The 23,159-nt window shown below is 38.3% G+C and overlaps 1 protein-coding gene across 1 annotated transcript in view; it reads right to left on the reverse strand.

Moving 5' to 3' along the window:
• ITGBL1 (integrin subunit beta like 1) overlaps positions 1 to 23,159 on the reverse strand; it is a 151,500-nt gene that overhangs the window by 126,491 nt on the left and 1,850 nt on the right. The gene's annotated exons all lie outside the window — the stretch shown is intronic.

Genomic DNA, 23,159 nt, shown 5'->3' on the forward strand with positions numbered 1-23,159 from the left:
CATTGAAAACAGAGTGTATACTGGGTATTCTTCAGTAGAAATGCCTGTGAGTGCCTTAAAGAAAGTCACGATTCTTCGCCTGTTCTTTTTAATGGTGTCCCTAATTCATTCACAGTCTCGCTGCCATCATCCTGCCATGACAGCATCCCCTACTGCAGTTTGTCTTCCGGGCTTACTTGAAAAGTTTATTTGCATATCCATTTTCACAGAAGCCATAACTCAAAATAGCACAAAGACCTACTGGAAGCCTGGTGGTGCAAAATGTATACTGGTAAACATAAAAATATACACAACCTTCACATGCATAAGCTTGTTTGTGAAAACCTTGTTCCTGTTTCACTTGACTTCCATAGGTTTGCATCTACTGATGTCATCAGCTTATTCAACCAGGAGAAATTCTGAATTGTGCACTTAGAAACAGCACAAAAGACACACCTTCTTTCCTTCGGTAACTTAAAATCTTTTTCATGTTGCATCAGCTGTACAAAGATGCTCACTGATAACAGTACTCCAACAATGCCTGTTGTGAGAAATTTTGTACAAATCTAGGAAGTCTGAAGAGCAGTGAATGGTGCAATCACCTCCAGAGGACCCAAGGGCCCTTCCTCCCCTCATCCTCCAGGACACATCCGTTCTTCTGCCTGCATCAGACAGTGGACTATTGCCAAGTTCAAGCTTAAATAAAAAAGAAAAGTCTCAGAACTCCTGACTTGCCTTTAAGCAAAATTAATTCCTCATCCAACTGCACTGGAAATACAATTCCTCGCAAGAAAAAAAAAATCCAGTTACGTACGAGCCGGATTTCTCCAGCTGTCTGCATGCATTCTGTATAATAATCACCCCTTCAATCCCATGGATCAGAGTTTGTTCAGATCTGAAGTCCAACAGCCCAGTAACCATCTGGCTAAGTCATTATCTGGCCAACTATTCACATGTATTGTTTAAACAGTTATTCTTTTGCATCAGCAGCTTTTAGTTTTCCTTCTGTGGCTTCTCTCTTCACATCAGCATCAAAGGTCTTCTGGCTTGAACTCCCTTAGAAGGCAGCCCCAAGCTATTTCCCAGCTGGAACAACACAGGAACAATCCTACACAAAGCCTCCGGCAACCTCTACCTTGTTGTCTCTCAGCTTTTCCCTGCAGCAGTTGAAAGGTGTTGCTTTCCTCTCTGTGCTTGGAAGCATTTGCCCAACACTACCCTGTGCTACACCCCACAGTCATCACTAGAAAAATGCCAATAAAGGGCCTAAGCCCTAAGCAATGCCCCAGAAACACTTTACCAGATACTGTACTTTCTTGTAAATCTGCTTGTCAAGGGAGACGTGTCTGCTGAGCACCAAGAAATGCTCATCTCCTAAATAACCAGCACATATTTTCCACAGACAAAATAGTTTGGCCATTATTTTAAAGCCAAAGGTATCAGCTTCTTTTGTGTATTATTTATCTGAGAAATTGTAAGTGCAGCTTGGACCCAATTTGCAAAAAGGGGATTTAATCTCCTTCTCCCCTCCTCAATGAACGCCACATTCGTGCAGAGGCAAGCCTCTGGCACCACCTATAGGTGGCAATGCCGTCTGTTGTGACCTTTACAATATACGTGCTTTCCTTGCTGCAGAGGACAAATCTCTAGGAACATTTCACAGCCAAGCCAAAACCTGTGCTAAAGAGAGCTGATGATACAATGAATCTTCCCGAAGCAAGTGACAGCCTGTGTTTTCCCTGCTTGGGAACTATCCTTCCATTTGTCTGGAAGGGAAGCAATTACTTTCTATTTCAGCAGCAAATATCTCCCCAGACAGTGTTTCCTCCTGTCTATTCTTTCTCCCAGCCCCATTAACTGCATTTATGAATTAGCGATTTGTTTCTGTAATACATCACGTGAATTCTCCTGCCTGGCCTGTATGCTGAAACAAGCTTCCTATTAGCAGATACCACAGTATTTTATTCTGTGTTCTGACATATTCTTCCACACTTAAGTGGATTGAATAGCATTTGCCATCTATTAACCCATCCATTCCATTTATCTAAATCCTTCTATAATCTGTAAGAATGGCTTTTTTTTTTCTTTTTTTTTTTTCTGCTGAATCTAATTGAAGAGTATCTAAAAAAATTAGAAAGGTTATTCACTAGCCTTGCTAAACTAAACAAAAGTAAGTGTATAACAAAAACACTAAGTAATAAATAATCTTGTTCATAAGTAAGAAACTCTATTACCTCAGTATTACTTTTCTTATTTCAAACATTCAATTTAAGGCTAATTTTTGTTCATATTTATTCAGCATTATATTCACTTCCAATTTTCATATTCAACAGTTCGTTGTCTTCATAATTGATTTCCAATGTGAACACCTTTCTAGCTGCACACAGACTGTTTACTGCTGATGGTCAGTGCCAATTTCCATCAGTATTTTCCTCTCTACTCATAAAGCCATCAACTTTCTCAAAGGATCCCTAAACAGCAGCACATCAGTAAGATGCAATCATCTCTTCTTGTTACAACAAGAATTGTTGTTAAATACTATCTTGTCAGGGATCCTTTTTTGAGTTAATCAAAATAACTTCCATATATTGGCCACTTTCCATGAGAATCCCTGAGATATATCATCTTTATTCTGTTTATGTCCTTTTAAAGAGAGAAGTCTGGGTGGTAAAGACTGGACATTCCCACTTCCTTAACACAAGTCAGTATTATAAATTTAGTGATAAAATGAACATGCTGGTGCTTTTTCCACTTCTTTTAATATTCTTGAGCATTCCTGGCTCCTAGGACCTATTTCACCTTATCACCAAATGCCAGATCCATTACCAGCATTCAGTGGAAATCCTTTCAGAGAAGATGGATCATGCAAGCATCACTGATGTCAGTTAGACACATCACTGATCTAGTGCTATATGCCCAAAAGACCATCCTAATATTGACTCACAAAACTTCAGCATCTATTGGTAGCAAATAAACAACTCTGGCTGTCTGCAGACTGATGCTGTAAAGCTGCTTTCCCCTTGTAAAAGGAGTACGTTCAGTAGGTTCATAAATTTACAGTAGAAACCATTAAACCTGGACTGCAGAGGCCAGATGTCATTGCCCATGCACTGAGCTCAAGGACTTACTCTCAACTAAAGAGCCAGTTCGCCTGCCCCAGGATAACTTAGCACACCAGCATGGGAAAGGCACACCCACGCTGATGGTTTGAACTCGTCTTTTATCCGGATTGGTAAAATTCTACTGCTGTGCCCTGAAATATACCTCATCTAAGACACTGAAACATAAAAAAATCCATTACTTCTGCAGACAGTTTGTTTCAGTTGCTACTCCTTGTGATGTGGACCTTCGAGCCTGACTCTGCAGATAGAAGGACAGCCTCATTTAACATAGGTGAGGAAGCAAGAACTCGTGTCAGGCATTTCAGCTACAAGACTGAAAAGGCAAGGATAGCAACTGCAAATAAGAAATCTAGTTAAGGGTAGACAGGGCAGTGCAGGCATGATCTGGAATTGTGAACTCTTGGCCCAGGTAGCTCCCTGCCCATTCTGAGATGCTGCCTTCACTACTATCTCAGCCCTGGGGTCTATGCCTGGAGCCAGTTCAAACCAGAAGAGTGATATTACTCTGAGGAAGAAAAGCCTCGCAATTCTTCAAAAGGCAGGGAATTTTTGAGCTGTGGGACATCTTCTCCAGTAAAAACCATACAATTTACAGTGTTCAATGGTGTTCAACTCTTAATCTAGCTGGGAAAGGGTTTGTTTGTTTTTGTTTGTTTTGTGTGTGTGTTCTAATGCATGAATATACTACAGCATAGACACAAAGTCATATCTTGATCATTTAAACAAATCTGAGTTCCCACTGAATTAGTCTTCATCCTCTACCATTTGCCTAATTCTTGATCCTTCTACTCAGCCTTTCCATTACTGGACATTCGTTTTGAATTGTGAATTCCACCAGTTCCATTTATTGTTTCCCTTGTCTTTCACACGTTTTCCTGATGTAGGGGTAGCAGTGGTAGTGTTTTCTTTATTTGTACATTAGACTGCATTAATGTGACAGATGCGCTATATATACTGGATAAAAAACACTACAGGAGTAGATCGTGCTTGTCTTTCCTTTTGGACATTTCCTGGTATCAAGGAATTTTATTTATTTATTTATTTATTTTTTATATAGAAGGCTTTATAAATCAAAATGTCTTATTTTGCAGTCATGTCTAGTATTTGTCTGCTTAATTTTTTACTTCAGGTATTTTAATTTAGTTTTAATAGATAATTTAACACATCAAAGCTGTTTAAGCTTGTAGGTCTTTCAGTATTTATCATCTTTTCCTCTCCTGACTACATTCTGTAAGAACTAATATCTTGTAATTAAAGGGAAAGAAATAGATGAGGGAAAAGAGTGAAAAAGTGAATAATAGATAGCAGTGAAAAGCCTTAAAATTTATTTCACTCCCAAGGCACTATTTGACCCCAAGCTCATTTTTCTCATACTTATCATCCATTTTGTATTTGAGATTTTGTATTATTAACATTGTACTTGACATTTATTTTAATTAGACTGTCAATCAATTTTACTTTTTCCATTAATTTCTATTGATATCTAATATTGATGGAAAAGTAATCAGTACAGAATATTATTTTAGAGCAACTTCTCTAAACAGAATTGCATTTCACTTTAGATTACAGAGCTATCCAAGGAAATAAAAGGAAGGAACCTACTATTAAAAACTATTAATCTTTAATCAATAAGATAACAAGCATTATAAATATAGCTTTAAAAAAAAAGCAACTTGCACAAGTGAAAGTCTAAGCTGGAAACATTTCTATTAGTCTTTATTTGAGTAATCAAATGAAAAGAGGCATAATATATGATTCCTTGCATTATCCTAGCCATAATAATGCCAAGTATGTTCACAGTAAGAAGAGTAATATTCAAACAAGTGAGGAAACAAGTGCCAGGTAAGATGGAAAATATCCTTTTCTAAGAAAACAAGGTGAGTGATAACAGGCAAAGAGTTAGAATTTTTACTTAAGCATGCTTCAGGAGAATAGACCAAAAGCATTGGGACAATAAAATATTCTTCAAATGTCAGTGTTTATTAAAATAAAGCAGCAAAACTAGAAAAACACATAACATAAAGTAAAAGTCGACTTTTTCCAAACAGTTTTAAATGCTGATGTAGTCCTTTAAAAATGTTAATGTTTATTCATACTTTTCTGTCTGACACATTTTCTAAAAGTGCTATAAGCAGCTCACACCTGCATGTATTTTCATTACTGTTCATTCAAAGCCTATAGTGATAATTCTGTAAAGCAAATTGTTGACTTCCCTAAAGTACTGTTTCTTCTGAAACTATTATCAGTATTTTTTTCTCTTTTGTTTGTTTGTTTGTTTTATTGTTAAAAGCAAAGAGGATTTTTGAGTATTGGAGCACTACAGAATTTTTATTTTCCTGATCAAAGTTAGGAAAAATGTACTGTGGTGCTACTCAAACAATGTAGATCTATATTCCAATTTTTTTAAAATCTTTATATTAAAAAACATTAAGGTAAGGGTAGAAGATGGTCCTAAAAGTAATGACTTAGTTTGGCAAGGGTCTTGCAATATTTTTTCCCTATAACCTTTCAGTACTCTATTTTTAAATCGAAACCCCATACACAGAAATCCCTGGGAGCAACCTGTCAGCTCCAGTAGTAAATTACAGCATACAATCAGTAATGCTAAAGCAAGGTTAGCAGCACTATATACCAAAAATATTAGAGAAGGAATAAGAAGAATATGAAGATAAAGGCAAGTAGGGAGGAAAAAAAAATAAGAAAGCCGTTAAGCCATTAAATTCCCAATGGAAATACATGGCTCAGAATTAAAAAATGAACACAAAATCTCACACCGAGATCTTATTCTGCTTTGATATATAAAGGATCATTCCTGTATATATATATAAAACAATTCCTTGTTTCTTAGATGGGCAAAAAGAATGGGTTACCCCAAAACTTGCTGGCTTTTTATATGCTTACCAAGATCGCATACTAGGCCAAAAACCTGGACCTGGTGTTTTCCTTTCTCCTCAGGCAAAGCCTAGACACCGTCTCTCCGGCGTGGAGACATCCAGCAAGCCTGTGGGGCTCCACATTTATCATCGTCTTTCTGGGGATGGGGAGCGAAACTTTTTGATCAGATAAACATATCAAATGTACACACAGGAAAACACAGGCGTACACAAGCACTACACCTTTCTAGAAAATGAGTATGTTTTTTTCCACAGCCCGAGGTGGGCTGTGTTCCCGTGCTTGCTCACCACCTCCAATGCAGCCAAGCAATCAGCCATCCTCTTGGGTGACCCCTGTTGACATCCTAGCTGGTCTTAGCATGGTTTTTGCATCTGGCCCGCCTGGGGCAGTGAGCTAGCTCTCCCTTCCTCACGTGCAAGGCACAAAGGCAAAGTGAAAAATGTTCAAAAATATAGAAATGCAAAATTTAGAAAGTTAAAAAGTTACCAAAAAATAGTTAAAAATCAAGCTGGAACTGAAGAGGCAATGTCAGAAGAGGCAAGAGTATCCCATTGAAGCAGGGCTGCCTTGACTTAGTTACTTAGTACCAGGGAAGAGGCAACCTGCTCTGTGCCTCCTGCTGTTGCTGCCTATATCTCTTGGTTTTCAGTTTATTCAGTTTTTACTTTACTTTTTTCTAATTTATCATTTAGTTTATTTAGTTAGTTAGCTTATTTTTGAGTTTGTTCAGTTTTAGTTGCTGCCAAATTAGAATCACAAAGCAGTAAGTTCACAGGGCTAGCCAGAACTTTATAATAAGGCAAATCTCAAGCATCTCTTCATATTTACTGAACAATGAAATATCAAGCCAGAATTAAGGGGTGTTTCTGAAAATAGTTTGAATGTGAATCACAGGATATTTTAGCAGATCAAATGGAGTAATTACAGGGTGGGAAGAACAAATAGACTGTAATAGAAAAGTGAGACAGGCAATCATAGACAAACTGTTTACTTCCCCACTGATGGATGAATAGAGCAAAGGTGGGTTTTTTATTTAACTTTTTTTCTGGTAGTTTTATTCCTGATATCAGATTTAACAGACAAGCCCAGACTGACTATTTGGAATCAATGTAGTAGATATTTTTAACACCAAACAGCCCCGTGGAAGTCTTCCATTACCATCTAAAATATTTTTTTGCAGAAGGATGATAAACATTATATCCCATTTATAGAAGGGAGGATGAGACACATTAAATTAACCTGTCCCATAGTCAAATTGAGTCAGGGCAACAAGACCTTCCAATTCTTAACCCAGCTTTTAAGTAGTGTCAAAGCAACAGGCTTTGCAAGGCTGTAATCAAGTGCTAGAAAAAATCTTCAGCCAAAGTCCTCGTAAATTGCGAGTCTTGGAGTCATTAAGTCATCAGTGACAAGTGACAACACAACTTGATACAGCTGTGATGAACCATGTCACTGCTTTTGATTACTAATGGCCTCTTACTAGACACAAAGTCTGAGACAAACAGTAATTTTATGATTGGGTCCTATGCTAATAGAGTGATGATTGGACCCAAGCAAAGAGCAAAAAAAATCTTTTTTTTTTCTATTCTTTTATTTGAATGATGACATTTTCATGTTTGTTCCTTCAGGGTTTTTTGTTTTTGTTTTTGTTTTTGCCTGATGAACCCTTAAGGTCCTACAGCTTCAAAAAATGGTCAATTGCAGGACTAGGTGAGTCTCTATTCCCCTGCTTTCTGAGGGCCATGTATCGTGTATCACCTTCCTGCAGTTTTCTGACAGGAAATGCCCAACAGTTCATCACATAGTTCATGGAGAAACACAGGAATAATCAACCCAAACATTTAGTTCATATTCAATAGAAAAAAGCCAAGTCTGATAGAGGCTTAAGAGGTCAGAGAAACAAGACAAACAGAAGGTTACCTACGGCAGATGGACGGACTCTGTGCTAATGAGATAGGATGGGCTACCTAATTATCGGCCCTTCCTTAAAAGACAATTGAAGATAAAAATATTATTTTCTGCATCTGTTTATCTCAGGGGTTGCTTTTCTCTGATTTGAAGTACAGAGCTTTAAAAAACAATTCTCAGGATAAAAGTAGTACACTTTTAATATAGAAAATGGCTAAATAGATTGGTTTGGTTTCATAACCCATCTCTCCTCATGTCAAAAATTATTTTTAACTGTTGCTAAGTCTTATTAAATGCGTCAGATGAATTAAGCACTATTTCAGCAGAAGTTCACCCGTACTTCTTTTGAGTCTTTTTAGCTTGACACATAGATATATTTTGACTTTATGTCTTTGATGACCCTAAGTAACTGATCCTACTTCGAAGCTGGCCCTGCGTTTAACAGGAGGCTGGACCAGACGAACTCCACAAGTCCCTTCCAACCTAAGTCATTCTTTGATTCTGTCTAAAAGACCGGCTGCGAACCAGCCCAATCTTTCTGTTTTCACAGTTTAACCAATGCTGATGGAAAATGATGGTAAAAAGTAAAAGCACTGAGACTGGGCAAGCCTTACTTTATGATGGTGTATACACATGCAAAAAATGTATTACCATCTGTTTATATCAGGACTGTATTCATTTCTTTCCCATCAAAACTTCTGCTTGAGATAACTAGCACTTTTCATAAAAGTCAGGAAAAAAGAAAAAAAAAGAAGACTTTTTTTGACGTGATGGATTTTTGGTGGGGAGTACAGCTGAATTTCAGAAACAAGAACAGAAACTTCCCTTTTGATCATGAAGGGGAGTCTGTCTCTAGTGGAAGCGTGCAACAGAATCGTTACACAAAGATAGCTATGGTTGATAGCAATGGTAAGAAGAGCTTGAAAATTCTAAGTACAGCTGATCTTAATATTCCTGAAGTTCAATTTTCCTAACCCTATAATTTCTGCTGCCAGAAAAACATGCCTATGCAACCTCTGCTACTTGCACCTGAGTCCTTTCTGTATGTTCTAACTTTACCACAACCTCTACAAGCACCGCATGTTTTGCTGGCAGGCAAGTAATAAGGAGATATGAATGTTGTTTCTAATAGTTAATAGTAACCCTATGCCTATTCATTTCTTCCTTGTTTCATCTTCTGTGATGAAATCCTCCTGCTCATCCTCTAGGATGAACAGTTGCCTCTAGGCATTCTCTGTACTATTTGTTCCAATACCAATGTTTCTGTCAATTTACCAACTCTGTAATTATTTATAGGATTATGAGGACCACATTTCATTACTCAAGAATCAAAATATATCTCTTGAAATTTCATGACAATACTGGTTTAAAACACTTACACAGAGAAGTCCACAAACCTATTCAGGGCACTGCACAGCTCTGTATCACCTTTTATTCCCCATGTTTGTAAATCATGTTGTTAGGCTCTTAGTGCAAAACAGCAAAGCTTACCAAACGTCTCAACCATTTCAAACTACAGTTGGAAACATGTTTAAGAGAAAACAGAATTTGAGAGTTGGGCTGATATAAATGGTATGTAGTACTCTGTCTTCAGAGAGCATTGTGTAGCATATGTTACCATTAGGTGTCTGGAAAGTAGCTGAAAAAATGAACTGAAATCTGAATACATCACTAGGACAAGATCTTGCAAATAAAAAGGAAAAAAAAAAAAGTTTTTTCAAGACACATTTATAGACCAAGTAACTCTCAGCAGAGCTAATCTTATATTATATTACCTTTGGAAATGTTTGAAAGCCAGGTAAATCAAAGAGCACCTTTGGCCAAAATACATACTCTACCAACAGAGAAACTCTGTGCAAGAACAGCAGAACAGATGGTACTAATGGCTTTATGGATGCTGATGGTCCATTTACAATACAAAGCGCCTTTGTTTTTAAGGTTTACCTATCGAAACCACGGAAAATTCAATCTGACTTTGCACTGATGTTTCTCTATAGCACCTAGAAGCATGATTCTTGGAGTTTAGATGGTGATGCACTAGTCATCAAGTAGCATGACTGCATTTGAACCAGAACCAGTGTTCTGGTTTTCAAACTTAGAAGTTTCAAAAGCTAAGATGCAGGCATTGTTTTCAACTGCTTATTTTACAAGTGTCAGTGTTTTGGGTGGGGAGAAAACTAATATTTTTTGTTTAAATTGCACTTCTAAGTACATTTATTGTCACAAAGAACGCTAAAGTGCTTTTAGCATTGAAACACCACTCTGGAAGAAGCAATTACTCTGAAAAAAAAAAAATGAAGACATTGAACTATGTTCATTTCCCTGCTCATTTCATTTTAATTCCAAAACATATCTTGTAATGCCAATACAATATGTTACAACACAGCATTCAAACAAATCATCTTTTTTGGATCTCTCCCACATATTTTCCAGAGTTCTGTCTTGTCTATCCAAGTGTCTAAAACAGGATTTTCCTGCCTAGCCATTTGCCTGGAAAGCTGATAGTATTTACCTATCGATTTTTGGCATCTGCCAGTTTAGTCTCCCCTTCCACGTGCACAAGGTCTTCAGTCTTTTGTCTTCTTCACTTACAGGCTGAATAAAACCATTGGGTTAGGAATTTTGTCAATGTTATCATCACAAAATTAGTTCACTATTTAAAAACTGTGGCTGCTATGGCAGACCTACATTTTACTGCTCTGAGGAACACTTTGTACTGCATGTATTCTCATACATTCCAGCTGCTGCTTGTATATGAATTCTTAACATTTGTTTCCAACCTTCAAACCTTTTCTTCCTCTCACTTCCACCACATTAAATTTCCTGCGTGCATTTAGATTCTTTTTCAGCCAAGCAATAAGCCACAACAGAGTGGAATTCTTGGCTGCTGATGCTTGCCAGAAGGTGTGAGGAGGTATGCAGCCAATGTAATGCTCAGTCTGATCCATTTTTGAAAAAGGATTTAAAAATCAAACTGACAGTTCAGAATATAAACAAAAGATTGAGTTTTTGACATTACTATTAAAAAGAAAAAAAAAAGAAAAAAAAAAAAAGGAAAGCTTAAGAAAAGCAAGTGCATATTATACAGGCATCAAGTAGATGACCAAATGAAATGGTAGCTTTTAGGTAGCAAAGAGCCTCTGTACACAGTGACATTAAAGTAGGGACAGAATTAGAAAAAAAAAATGTCAGAAATAATATATGACTCACCGAAAGGCATTTAAAGCCACTTATGTGACTCACACAGGGAGGAAAGACAGGGCAAAAGGGGAAAGAACAGAGCGTATGGTGGGACTGTCCATAATGCCAAGGCACAACGTGACTCTTCAACACTGGACTTCATCACTACACCTGCGAGGTGACAATTCTGCTGTGCGACACAGATGGAGCAACACCACCCTCTAAACTACTGTCTTTTCTTCGGAGGCTACCCTAAAAAAAAAACAACTTTTAAGTACCACAAAGTTATTTGGTTTTCTAGAATATATGGTCCAGAATTGCAGGTATTTCTGTTATAGCAACTTCTGAAACCACTGATTCTCAGCAGCAACAAACAACGAATGCCATTATATCAGCAAGGACATACAGCTCCACAGAGGGCTTGCCTAAAGGGATGTGGGGGACACTGGGCTAAAGGAAAAGTTAAGCAGCAAAGTTTCCATTTTCTTGGAAGCAAGAGAAAAGGACAGGACTGGGGTGGGGGGTGGAACTGCCCACTTCCTTCCTACAAATGTGAGCAAGAAGCATGATGAAGACCACATGCTCGGGCAATGCAGGAGGACCAACAGAGGGAAAGAAGGAAGAAACACTTATAGAGATCTGTGCTCAGATTACCCTGTGTATAACTGGGTGCTTTTAAGGTGAAAAAGGGAATGGTAGGGGCAATTCCCACATTCCCATTCTTATGACAGAAATCAGGTTGATATAGGTGTTGTTCCCCCATAATGCAGTATCTTTTGTTGGGCCATCCATCTGGATAATGTTTTCAGCTATCAGCACAGGGTGCAGTTCATGGCTGTCCAAATATAATGAGCATTCGGAGGGGTATAATTTTGCATAGAGACAATATAAGGAATGCATATTCCCATGCCAGCACTTAAAAAAAAAATGGCCTATGTCTATAATTTTATTAGCAATGTAATCTTACTTGCTACCCTTTTTTCATGATCTGACAAAACATTTTTACATATTTACTTCCAGTGAAAAATACAGAACAGATGTGGTCTCTGTTTAAGTAGGAATTAAGTTATTTTCTGTTTAATGGGTCCAAAAAGGATAAGGAGTTTCTCGAATATCATTTTTGTCATGATATGCATTATCCTACAGCAAACTGTATGGCAACAGTTCACTTTCCCTTACTGTTCTGTACATTTTGCCAATTATCAACAAAGTCAGTGGTTAACTAAGAATGTATTTGGCTAAACAAAGCACATAAAGAAAAATAAAAATGCTTCTGTTTAATGCTTCCAGTGCTTCGTTCTCATCAAATTACAAAAAAGTTGGATAAAAAGTTTTTCCATGGCTCCCAACTCGTTACAGTAGTCAATCCACCACCTATCTCAAAAAATAATTAGCATTAATTTCTGCCTCTCTGTTAAAATAATGTTTACACTTTAAACAAACAATCCTGTCCCCAGGATTGTTCGTGCTTAGAGAGTTGGTAGTTGTCATTTAAAAGTGTGGTCACACAAACTGGAAACAGACATCTGTGCTTTGTAAAGTACTATAAATACTGCAAAAGATGAAAGTTCATAGGCTTAACAGATTAAAAACAATGGTTATGCATCCCTTTCAATAAATTATTACAATTTAGAAACATAATAGCATGACTAAAACTATCATTATACTACCGCGGATCCTCCTCACTAAAGCAGAGCACCAGGCCAGAGAACTGGCTTCACAGCAGCATCAAAGAAAATCAGCCTCAAAGAGACCTCTGGAAGTGATCATCTGGTCCACTTCTGTGCCTGGAGGCACAAATGAGTGTGTGCTTATCACTCCTGACAGATATTTGTGCAGCCTGCTCTTGAACCACCCCTCTTGACAGGGATCCCAGAGTCTCCCTCAGACAAGCTTTTTTTACTATGGGCAGGAAATGCCCTCTCTGGGGAATTAGAAAAATAATGAATAGATAATTCAGAGTAACTAGACTAAATTCTAAAATTTCAGTGTGCTAGGCCACCAGGTCCAGGCAGGGAAAAGGGGGAAAGCTGGGAGAAATGACAATACAGTGCTGTATACATGATTTAAACCTATTTTAAGAATTCAGTGGTTTAGCATCATTTCCTACCAGGACTTTCTACAACTGAACAGCACTCAGATGAATAAAGCATGAGCTAACATAGAGTATTTACTTTCATACAACTGTGGTTAACTTCTACAAGTCTGTGAATACCCAAGGCAGTTCAGCTCCCCTTTGAGGCACACCTCCTCCAGGAAAGCACAGTCCCAGGACACAAGCATGACAGTAGAGGTCATTGAGCTGAGAAAGAGCCACAAGGAATTGTTAAGAGAGCCAGAGTGGCTCAAATGTCCACCCAGGTCTTCACAGAAACTGTTCTTTGATGAGCCAGAGGAATAGATTAGGAAACCTAATTAAGAGCACTGCCAAGGAATTGGGCCAGATAGAGACCACCCAAAATGCATAAAAGACTCTGAGAGCTGGGAGTGGTGGCAGGAAAAAACAATTTGGCAGTCAGAGATAGGCAAAATGTTCAGACTGGGGCTGGCAATCGCTGTTTGTGCAGAAGGTGGAGGAAAAACCAAGACACCACCCGAAACCCTTAAAGTAAGAGGACTATAGCCCATCTGAAGAGCCAGAGGAACAACACACTTGTTTTGAAAGAGATTGGTAAATAAAGAACCACGCTGAGTAAGTTTATTTAAAAAACTTCTAACTATGAGTACATTTATTAGGGACCCATAAAATAAAATTAAAACTCTGCCTACTGTATTATTTAGATATAGCTTCCAAGATACTCTCCCACAAGAACTTAATTCAAAAAATTCCTATGTGATATACCTCTTTGAAACCACCTATGGAGAAATCGCTCTATATTCTCTGGATATTATCTGTAAATAAAAACTCTTCTAACCTTCATGTAAGGGTAGCAGATACACATTTAAGCAATTAGCAGTTGAAATTAAAATGGAATTTGCTTATTTGCAAAACAAAACCCTACAGAACTCGTATACAAAAGCATTAAGATGGTGAGGAGAAAGGGGATTGACATTTAGCCTGCACATCTAATTACAAAATCTTAATCTTATTGTGACTTTCCAAATCAGCAGAACATTTAATAAAACTTGGGATAGTTCTGTCAGTGTAACTGATCCTTTAATTAATACAGCAGATTCTAACTCTGAAAGAATTATGTTTTCATTTATTAGGATGCTTTCATACAAAAGTCTCATTTCTGCTAAGTCCAAGTCTGGAGAAAAAATATTTCAGTAAGCGTCCTGTCAAAGTACTGCTGAGTAACACGTAACTCCTTAAAGCAGTACAATACACAGAAGAATTTTTTTAAAAATCATGTAAAAATGTTGCTGAGATTAAAAGCATTCTTAACTTTGGAGATTTAATTATTATTATTATTTTACTATTACCATTTGCAAGTAAATGACATGGTCTGTATGGTACTGCTGTGATATTTGTCTGCTATTAACTGGAGATTCTGGTCAAACAAAGGAAAGAAATGTTTAGAGACCAACTCTCTGTTAGCATAACTGTATTGATTTCATTAGACTTATGTCAGAAGAAAACATAGGCTTCTGTTTAGATAGAAAAAAAAAAGGCTATATTTGCTTTTATTAAAACATATTTTAACCCAAATAGTAGAGAGGAGTGACAGGATCCACTCCTAAATCTAACAAAGTATATGTCTGAGGTTTGGTAACTTTGCCAATCCCATCTCCAATCATTTTTGTGTGTGTGTGTTTGTGCATCACATACACAAAGCTAGTAGGAAATTAAGCATTATAAATCTTGAAAAGAGCTTGTACGCTTATTTTTTACTGTGAAACACAAATTTATGCCACAGTTAAGTCTCTGTTCAACAGAGGCCACAAACAAAGGAAAGCGGTTTAAAACCAATGCCAATGATATACTCCAATATTTCTCTTCTATGCTTCAATTCATTAAGCAGTCTTGGTGAAGAAAGGCAGTGGGAAATTCACCAGTCCCTCTATGTAACATGATGCACTAAAGCCCAAACTGGGCCTGGGAATGAGAAAAAGATTTAGGGGAAAGGGAAGAAATGTTCAGTGTACCATGAGCTACTGAAAGAACAAGTTTCTCAGAGTGCCTCGCTCAGGGTAGTTCTCAGATGGGTTTTCATTAAGAGATGCAGGAAATACAGAGCTCAAATAGTCCTCCAGGGCAAGCCAGGCTTATGAAGTGAAGTAAGAGCTGGGCCAGCTAAGACTAATACATATATATATATATATTTATATCTATTTTAGAAAGGACAATTGTAAAAATGAAACTTGGAAGCTCTGCTTTAAATAAAAAGGATTACCATAAATGCAAACTGTATGTGCAACCACATAAATGGAGAGCAGCTGTATTCATTTGCAATTGCTCCTTTATTCTCAATTCCCATCTAAAGACACTACCCTTTCTGGATCATGGGCAATTTTCTTGCAGTGATAGCTGTCACCTGGATCTGTTCCTAAGCTCAAACTGGGAGTTGTGCTTCATTACACTTGCTGTGTTTGTGATGAGGATTATCTGTGGGTGAAACAGAAATGAGAACAAAACAAAATTCTTCCAAAAGATGGTCACTGGAAGTACCAGACTTACAGCAGTACTCCACTGAAGTGCTTCAAGACCACTTTATGATTTTAAATACATTTATTAGTGGTTATCTACTTTCCACAGAATTTACCTGACTACAATAGCAACAGACAAAGAGCTAAGTACATTTGCGATACTGACTTCTATGACTCTGTAACAGAAGGTCTCAGACTTATCGCTGAAAGTCAGACCGCAGTTGTACAACTCATTCATTGCTGCTAGTCTTTCCAGTTTAAAAACTGCTGGAATAACTTTGCCCCCAGGAACACAATGCTGTGACCAGGTGCTCCAGATACAACATCTGCTGCCACATGCGGCTGCCAAGGCAATAGTGCTTGGCTGCAACATTTTCCACCTCATAAAGTTATTACTCAGTTCACTGAGTTCCAGACCAATGTCAGAGCTGGCACTCCCAGTCACTTTCCCCATAAAAAGTCCCAGGTATGTCTCTGAAGATTCTGGCTGCCACTCTTCAAGTCATCGATGAGAAAATTCCTTGGATTATATCACTGCTGCTTCTCCGTTGGACAGACAGAAGGATGAAGCAGATCTTAGGATCTTTAGGAACTGCTTTTTCATGAAAGGGGACAGGTGCGACTGCAATTAACTCTTCTGAAGCTTTACTCTTCATCACATGAGAATCTGATCATATAACTGCTTGAGTTGGTGTTTCAGCTCACTCCCTATGTACCACTTCCCGAACCTCTGTCTGCATATAAGGACCCACTCCCTTACTAGGAAAGGAAGTTTTGAAACAGCCTTTTAAAAGACTGTTTAAAGAACATTATTTTCAGTATGTACTCACGCTTGGAACAGCAGAGTGAAGGAAAGCACACCTCTGGGTCTGGATATGTGTCTTTCAATCTAGTATTATTACTATGAGCAGAAATTGCAAATGGTTTGGGCCAAAAAAAAAAAAATCCCCTAGAAAAAATCTTTCAGTAGAAAAATCTTCCTAGGGAAAGTAAAAGCCAAAAAAAAAAAAATGAAATCTCAGCTCCTTCACTTTTGCCTTGTTCTTTGCACCCCTTCCAGCTCTGAAGGTAATTTGAATACACCAATACAGCTGTGATGTACCACACAGGTCTCCCTCCACCATATACTTGGGTTAAAACAGTGATAAGTTCTGGTACTGCATATATACTTTGGGCTCTTTCATGGCATGGAAGCCAAGTGTCAGCCCCTTTTAGGCCTAAATTGCTTATTCTTGGGACCCAGCTAGCAGAGTGTTCCTTCCACCCTAACAAAGGTTATGGAAACTTTTAAAATCAGCAGTCTGTTCCCTGACAGGACAAACTGCCTGGGAACAGCTACACTAAAAAGTCTACAGTCCAGTAGCAAAAGCAGTGGAGGGCTTGAAGCCCCTTGCAGGACCAGCTATCAACAATAAAGCTTGAAATAAACACAGAAAATCTTACCAATCCAGTCAGTTCATCTGACAAAGGCTGTCATAAGAACAATTCCTGAATCTCATCCAAGGCTGAAGCAGGTAAGATCACTAATATAGTCTTCTGTCACATTAAGTGCACCATTTATTATTTATCATCCATCTTTTCTATGTTAGTGAAAATGAAACCCAAGTGTTCATAAAAGGGCTCAGTCTGTGAAAGCAGTTTTGTCATAAAGAGCATGCTTTCCAATTAAAATAAAGAAAGGACTGAAGTTCTTTATCAGCCCATGAATAGCATAAAAATTCAAACCCACTTCAGAACACTTATTTACATTGTCAAAACTCGCACAAAGGTTTGCTTTTTCTCTGCAACAGACAAGCTTGCCAACCTAGCCTGAAGAAGGGTGAAAGGTGCAGGAGGTGCTGCTCTCATCCCCACTTTGCTGTTGGCGATAGCCTGAGGGGCTGCATTCCAGTCCTGTTAGAGGCTGTGAAAAGCCTCTTCTTCCTCCTACCCATTGTACTCACTTTTATTTTTTAAATTAGCACACATTTTCCGTGAGTAATATCTGCATATAAGTGCTTTAGTTTGAAAGGCACTGAAGGTGCTCGAAATGATGGCTAGGCATTCAACAACAAAGCCTTTAATAAGACACTTTCAGAATGCCTCCCTTCCTGTAATCTCACTCGCAGTGTCTCCGTCTGAGCTTCCTCCTCATGCCTCACTTGTCATTGCCATTAATGTTCACGCTGCATTTGGAACTACAGCAGCTGTAGGTGTATCCAAGGCTGTTTGACTTTACCTACCTCAGGTACCAACAGGATAACACAGTGTGCTTTGTAAGCCTGCCTGGGACAACATGCACTTAGCACGATGAGCCCACACTGCAGTCTGTGCTATCACAATTTCACTCCTACTAGAATCTGGAGGGCCTGCTTTGAATTGAATGCATGTGCTATTATCACACCTACAAACCCCTGCTCCAGAGAAATGTCACCTGACGCCAGGTTCTGAAATCCAGGCTGTGGCAAATCAACTCAGAGAACTGTAACCTCTGTTTTTGACAGTAGCCTCCTGTCCTGTTTTTAACTTAGCCATTTTAGGAAGCTGTGTCCCAAGTGATCACATGTGCCTTAGCTGAATCTAGACAGAGAAAAGGCTTAGACCTGTTCTCAAAACCCAGGACTTCAAATTTCACTCCAAATCAATCATCAATCAATGCAGGTCACAGACTGCTTTTCTTCCCACTTTACGCAAGAATGAAAAATCAGCATCTCTGACCTCACTTCGATAGGAATACAGAGGTACAGTTGTTTGAAAACTTCCAACTCAACTGAGACTGCTCTGCCTAAAAACACCATTCAGCTTTCCTGCAAAGAGCATCAGCTCAAAATGTTCTTTAAATTCCGTTTTCAATTTCCTACTTATCTCCAAGTGATGTATCCAATAAACTTACACAGATGCATAACTACATGTTACAGCAATACCTTAATTCAGATTCATCTTGTATTTCTGCATCTGCTCCTTGTCCATTTAATTTTTCATTTATGTTCTCTGCATAATTTAGCTTGTATCCTGAAGCCGTACAGAGTGGAAAATAATTGCACAGTTATCTTTCTGTCCTTCACGTAACTATGATAGCACTTCTGGCTGTGAAAAGCTACAATTGACACTACCATTATGTTGCTGAACTAGTCTTAAAATAGGTACAGCATTTACAGCAACTACAACTTCAGAGAAAGAGTCAGAAAAATCTTCCACTGGCCTGAGCAGAGACAATGAAATTCCCACAGCAACCGCTTATGGCAGTAAATCATGCAGTGCTACTATTATTCAGTAGTTGTGAAAAGTATTTCAGTTCGGAAGGGGAAAAATTGCTTATCAAATCTTAAGAACTATGGAAAAACAGAGCTACTCAATTAGTTATGAGCAAAGAGGATCCTCTCCTTTACGTTGCACTCCTTCTTTCTGCTGTCACAGAGTTGTGCCTACCCCTTGATCTGACTAGCTATGAGCAGTGAAATCATACTCTGCCGTGTTCCAGCTGGCGATTTCCACGGTCTGTTCTCTAGGAACACCTAGAGTGCTCCCACTCCAGTTGGCTACAGGCGTCTATGCTTAGTTTACTTTTTCTATCTTCATTAATCACAGGCACATTAGAAAGGATTAACTAAAAAAAAAAATCCACTAAAATTGATTTTCCTCTATTCTGAATACCAAAGAAAAATAGGTGTCAAGCAGCTTTTTGATGGGAATTCATGCCACATTCCATTTTCCTTTGCACACAACACAGGCTCTGCTTATGCTAAGAAAGCCTGAGGCAATATGAAACTGTCTGAGGTTAAAACTACTATTTGAAAATAAACAGCATCAAATACACTGTCTGCCCTGAATGAAGCATAAATGCTTTGGGATTATGATTCATTGTCTTGCAGTCTTCCTACTCTTGTCTCCTTGAAAACCAACAGCAGATGACAAAATAAAGATGTCACCAGCATTGCAAAGAAAATTACAGTATTGGGACTTCTCTCTCCTCTGCATTCCATGAGCAGGCAGACAAAAAGGCAGACAGAAGGTCCACTGAGGAGGACAGAGTACCCAGTGACTCAAGACTCCAGCACTTTGTTTCTCCCTTCTTCTTTTCTAACTCCTTGAAAAATCACCTACTGCTTTATCAATCTTAGTGGGATAAAAGACAAAAAACTGATCACTATCCCCTCCAAAGCCTCTAGAAACATCTTGGAAGGGAAATACAGCAGAAAAGTCTCAAGCAAGGGAGAGTAAAAGGACAGAGGGAGACATTTGTATGTGCTTTTCTTCATTACTCATGGCATAATCTATTTTCCACTGTGATAAGAAAAAGCAACAGATAAACAGATGGACATCTCATCTATCTTCAGGCTTTCCCTCCTTAGAATACGGGTTTCCAACAACTGGTCCAGAAAGAAGATCTACCCAGAAAGTGCCTTGAAGATAATGAGCTGCATACTGAGCAACTGAGTATTTTGTTTAGCTTGGGACAGGAGATGGAAATGAAAGTATGTCTGAACTGATTGTCAGGGAAACACCAAGATAACTGTCCTTGGCACTAGTGACACAGACAACGCTGTCTGTCCAACTTGGAATATGAACATCACCAGTGATTAGACATCAGCCACTTCAAAAAGCCATCATTCTGTCAGGGTGAAAAGTGGCTCATTTGAAACAACATTCATCTCAAATATCGTGGCTCTCTGGAGGAATATTCAATTAGTGTCCAGAAGTTCTGCATGTGGTACCCCTCGGCAGCTATTGTTATTTTAATCATCAGGAGAGACTAGCAATGAAATAGCACAGTAGATAACAAATTAAAAATAGAGAAAAGAGAAGCAAAAAAAGAAAACAGGAACAGAACTTCAGAAAGATACTTTGGCTATTCACCTAAAACGAATATAATTTCATCACTGAGTCCTTGCCTCTAAAATGCAAAGAAACAAATGTATGTCATACATAGGAAATCAGCTTGATGGCCTAATATTAAGAAACATCAGAAGATACTGTCCAGCGAATGGTCAGTCACAGTCAACACAATTTTTCTTTCTGCTGAAACATACTGAATTTGTTTAAGAGTGGTGAAATAAAGTAACAGAAAAGACATGTCTGGATGCTTGAGTGGTAGATTCACACAGTGAATTAATGTAATAGTGGTACTAGTACAAAGTTTTTTCTCAGAATATGAAAACAAGAATGTGAAATTCCCCATACTTGGCATACGCACAAGAATTGATATATTAAAACTGAAATATTGACTTTTCTCTGATGTGCCATACAACAAAACTACAGGATAGTTAGGAAGATAAATGTGGTCATGCTGGTCTTTGAGGATCAGTATCTACTGATGCCAGCCACATGACAGGGCACTACTCCTGAAAATTTGCCTTTGGGGTTTTTCTGGAGGGACTAAGGGGGGCGTTAGTCATCAACACAAAGACCAGCCTTCTGCCAGTTCCAACAGATGTGACCATCTTTTCTATTCTCTCGTCCTTCCATATGCACCCATCCTAAAGCTAACTGACTGAAAATGTGTAAGAGGATGGCAAGCACAGCCTGGAAGCAGGATTTCCACTGGCTGGATCCAGACTCTGCTTGTCAGCCCTGAAGAAGTTACCTGCAACCTGCTCTCCTGCAGTGCTGGTTAACCCTGGACTCCATCAAAGTCATTGGGACTTTCAACAGCACTGACAAATAAATATATATTAAAAAAAAAGGCTGAACTAGCAAAAAATTAAGTCCTTAGCAGCCATTTCCCTCCCCATAACTTTGTACTGAATTTTTTACTACTTTCTCTGCAGAAAAGTGAGTTTTAATTATTTGACATCTCAGTGGTAATGCTGTTTCAATACTCCAACTAGAAAAGGTGACAACTACAAAAACTGCTTTTTATAAGAACACATTTAACCACTTAACATTCGCATCTTTAAACTGATGTGTAAAGTGCTACACAGAAGCTAAATATTGTTCGAAATTTCTTGGTTTTGTTTATCCTGTCAGCACTCCTTTCCATCAAAGCGCAGACAAAAGTTTCAGCCACTGCTCATGACATTAACAGGAACAGAACAGTTGAGTTTGCAGTACAGCATTAAAATTGGAGGAGCTTTCAGTTTCACTTCATACAACTCCCCCAGTAACAACGCCAAGCATATTGAAATCACAGCACTGATCACAAAAATCACCTTTGGGACAGCAAAGCACAGACATGAGCAGCGGTCCTATGATATTTCTTATGTAACTGGGCTTACACTGCTGACTAGAGAGCCTATAAATCAGTTTCTCCATAAAACTCTGAAGTCATAGGTGCCAAATACAAACATTTTTCTTATAATCCCATTCTTGATCTTCTCATGTTATTATTGGACTTATTCTTAGCTACATTGTTGCTAAAATAAGTTGCTCTTTTTTTCCTACAAAATTTGCCAAACCCACTGCTGGAATGCATTTGTATTATCCTCTTGCTAGCAGAATTCCAGTAACATTCCCATTGACCTAATTGCAGTTTTTGGCTTGAAAAGATGACACGTTTGTGTGAATCTGGTAAAGCTGTTTAAGCAGGGACACTAGAAATGAAGTGCCCATGTGGCCCCTTTCATCAAGTTCCAGACTGAATCCCCTGAGGAATGTGATGGCATTTCTTCTCCCTGCTCTTTTCTAAAATCCTATTCTAAGCTGCTTTAAAAAAAAATATATCAAAAATCTGACAGAAATAGACCAGAAACTTAAGTAAAGACAGCTGGAAAGATGAAAGAGTGATAATGTTTAGATGCAAACCAAGCGACACGTCCCAGCAACTGGCAGGGACTAAAATCTGTCCCAGAAATGTACGTTATTTCATCTGCCATTAAAGAATACAGTGTCAGTGGGGAAATCTCAGAAACCACAACACAATTACATTGTTTTAAGTCTCTATTTGAAAACGTTATCTCTACTGGAGAAAAACAGCATTTTATATATACCCCCGTAGTGTGATACTGTTACAGCAAACCTTCAGGTAAAAAATTACAGGACAAAAACGATTGCTCAGCAATAGTTTAAAGCCTTCGTAGATAGTGCACACCATTATTAGGTGAGCAGTTCAAATGTGGCAATATTACATGAAAAAAAAAAACAAACAAGCAATATTATATCCCACACTAGATTCTAAACACTGTCTGCAGAGTCTCCATACCAAAGCTACTCCTACTTTTGCCCTTGCTGCTAAAAAATGGGTAAAGTCCCATTTCATGGCAGAGACGGTGCCTTTGACTTATATGTTTTAATTTTCTTGGATGTGCCGACAACCCCCCATTCAGAGTTTCCCCACTTTCCTCTGTTATGAAGCTCTGTCAAAAAGATCTGAATTAGTGGTTAAAAAGATCCTAAATTATGGTTGTACTTGATGATCCTGAAGGTCTTTTCCAAACGATATGATTCTGAAATTCTATGATCCAATGGTCCAGGGATGCATTCACAGCTATGTCTCTACTGTATCTGCATGCTGCGTTCCCAGCATATTTCTGGTTATGACATATATTCTTAATTTTATAAAGCTTCAGT

The sequence above is a fragment of the Anser anser genome, assembly GCF_964211835.1.
Source record: "Anser anser genome assembly, chromosome: 1".
Taxonomy (NCBI): domain Eukaryota; kingdom Metazoa; phylum Chordata; class Aves; order Anseriformes; family Anatidae; genus Anser; species Anser anser.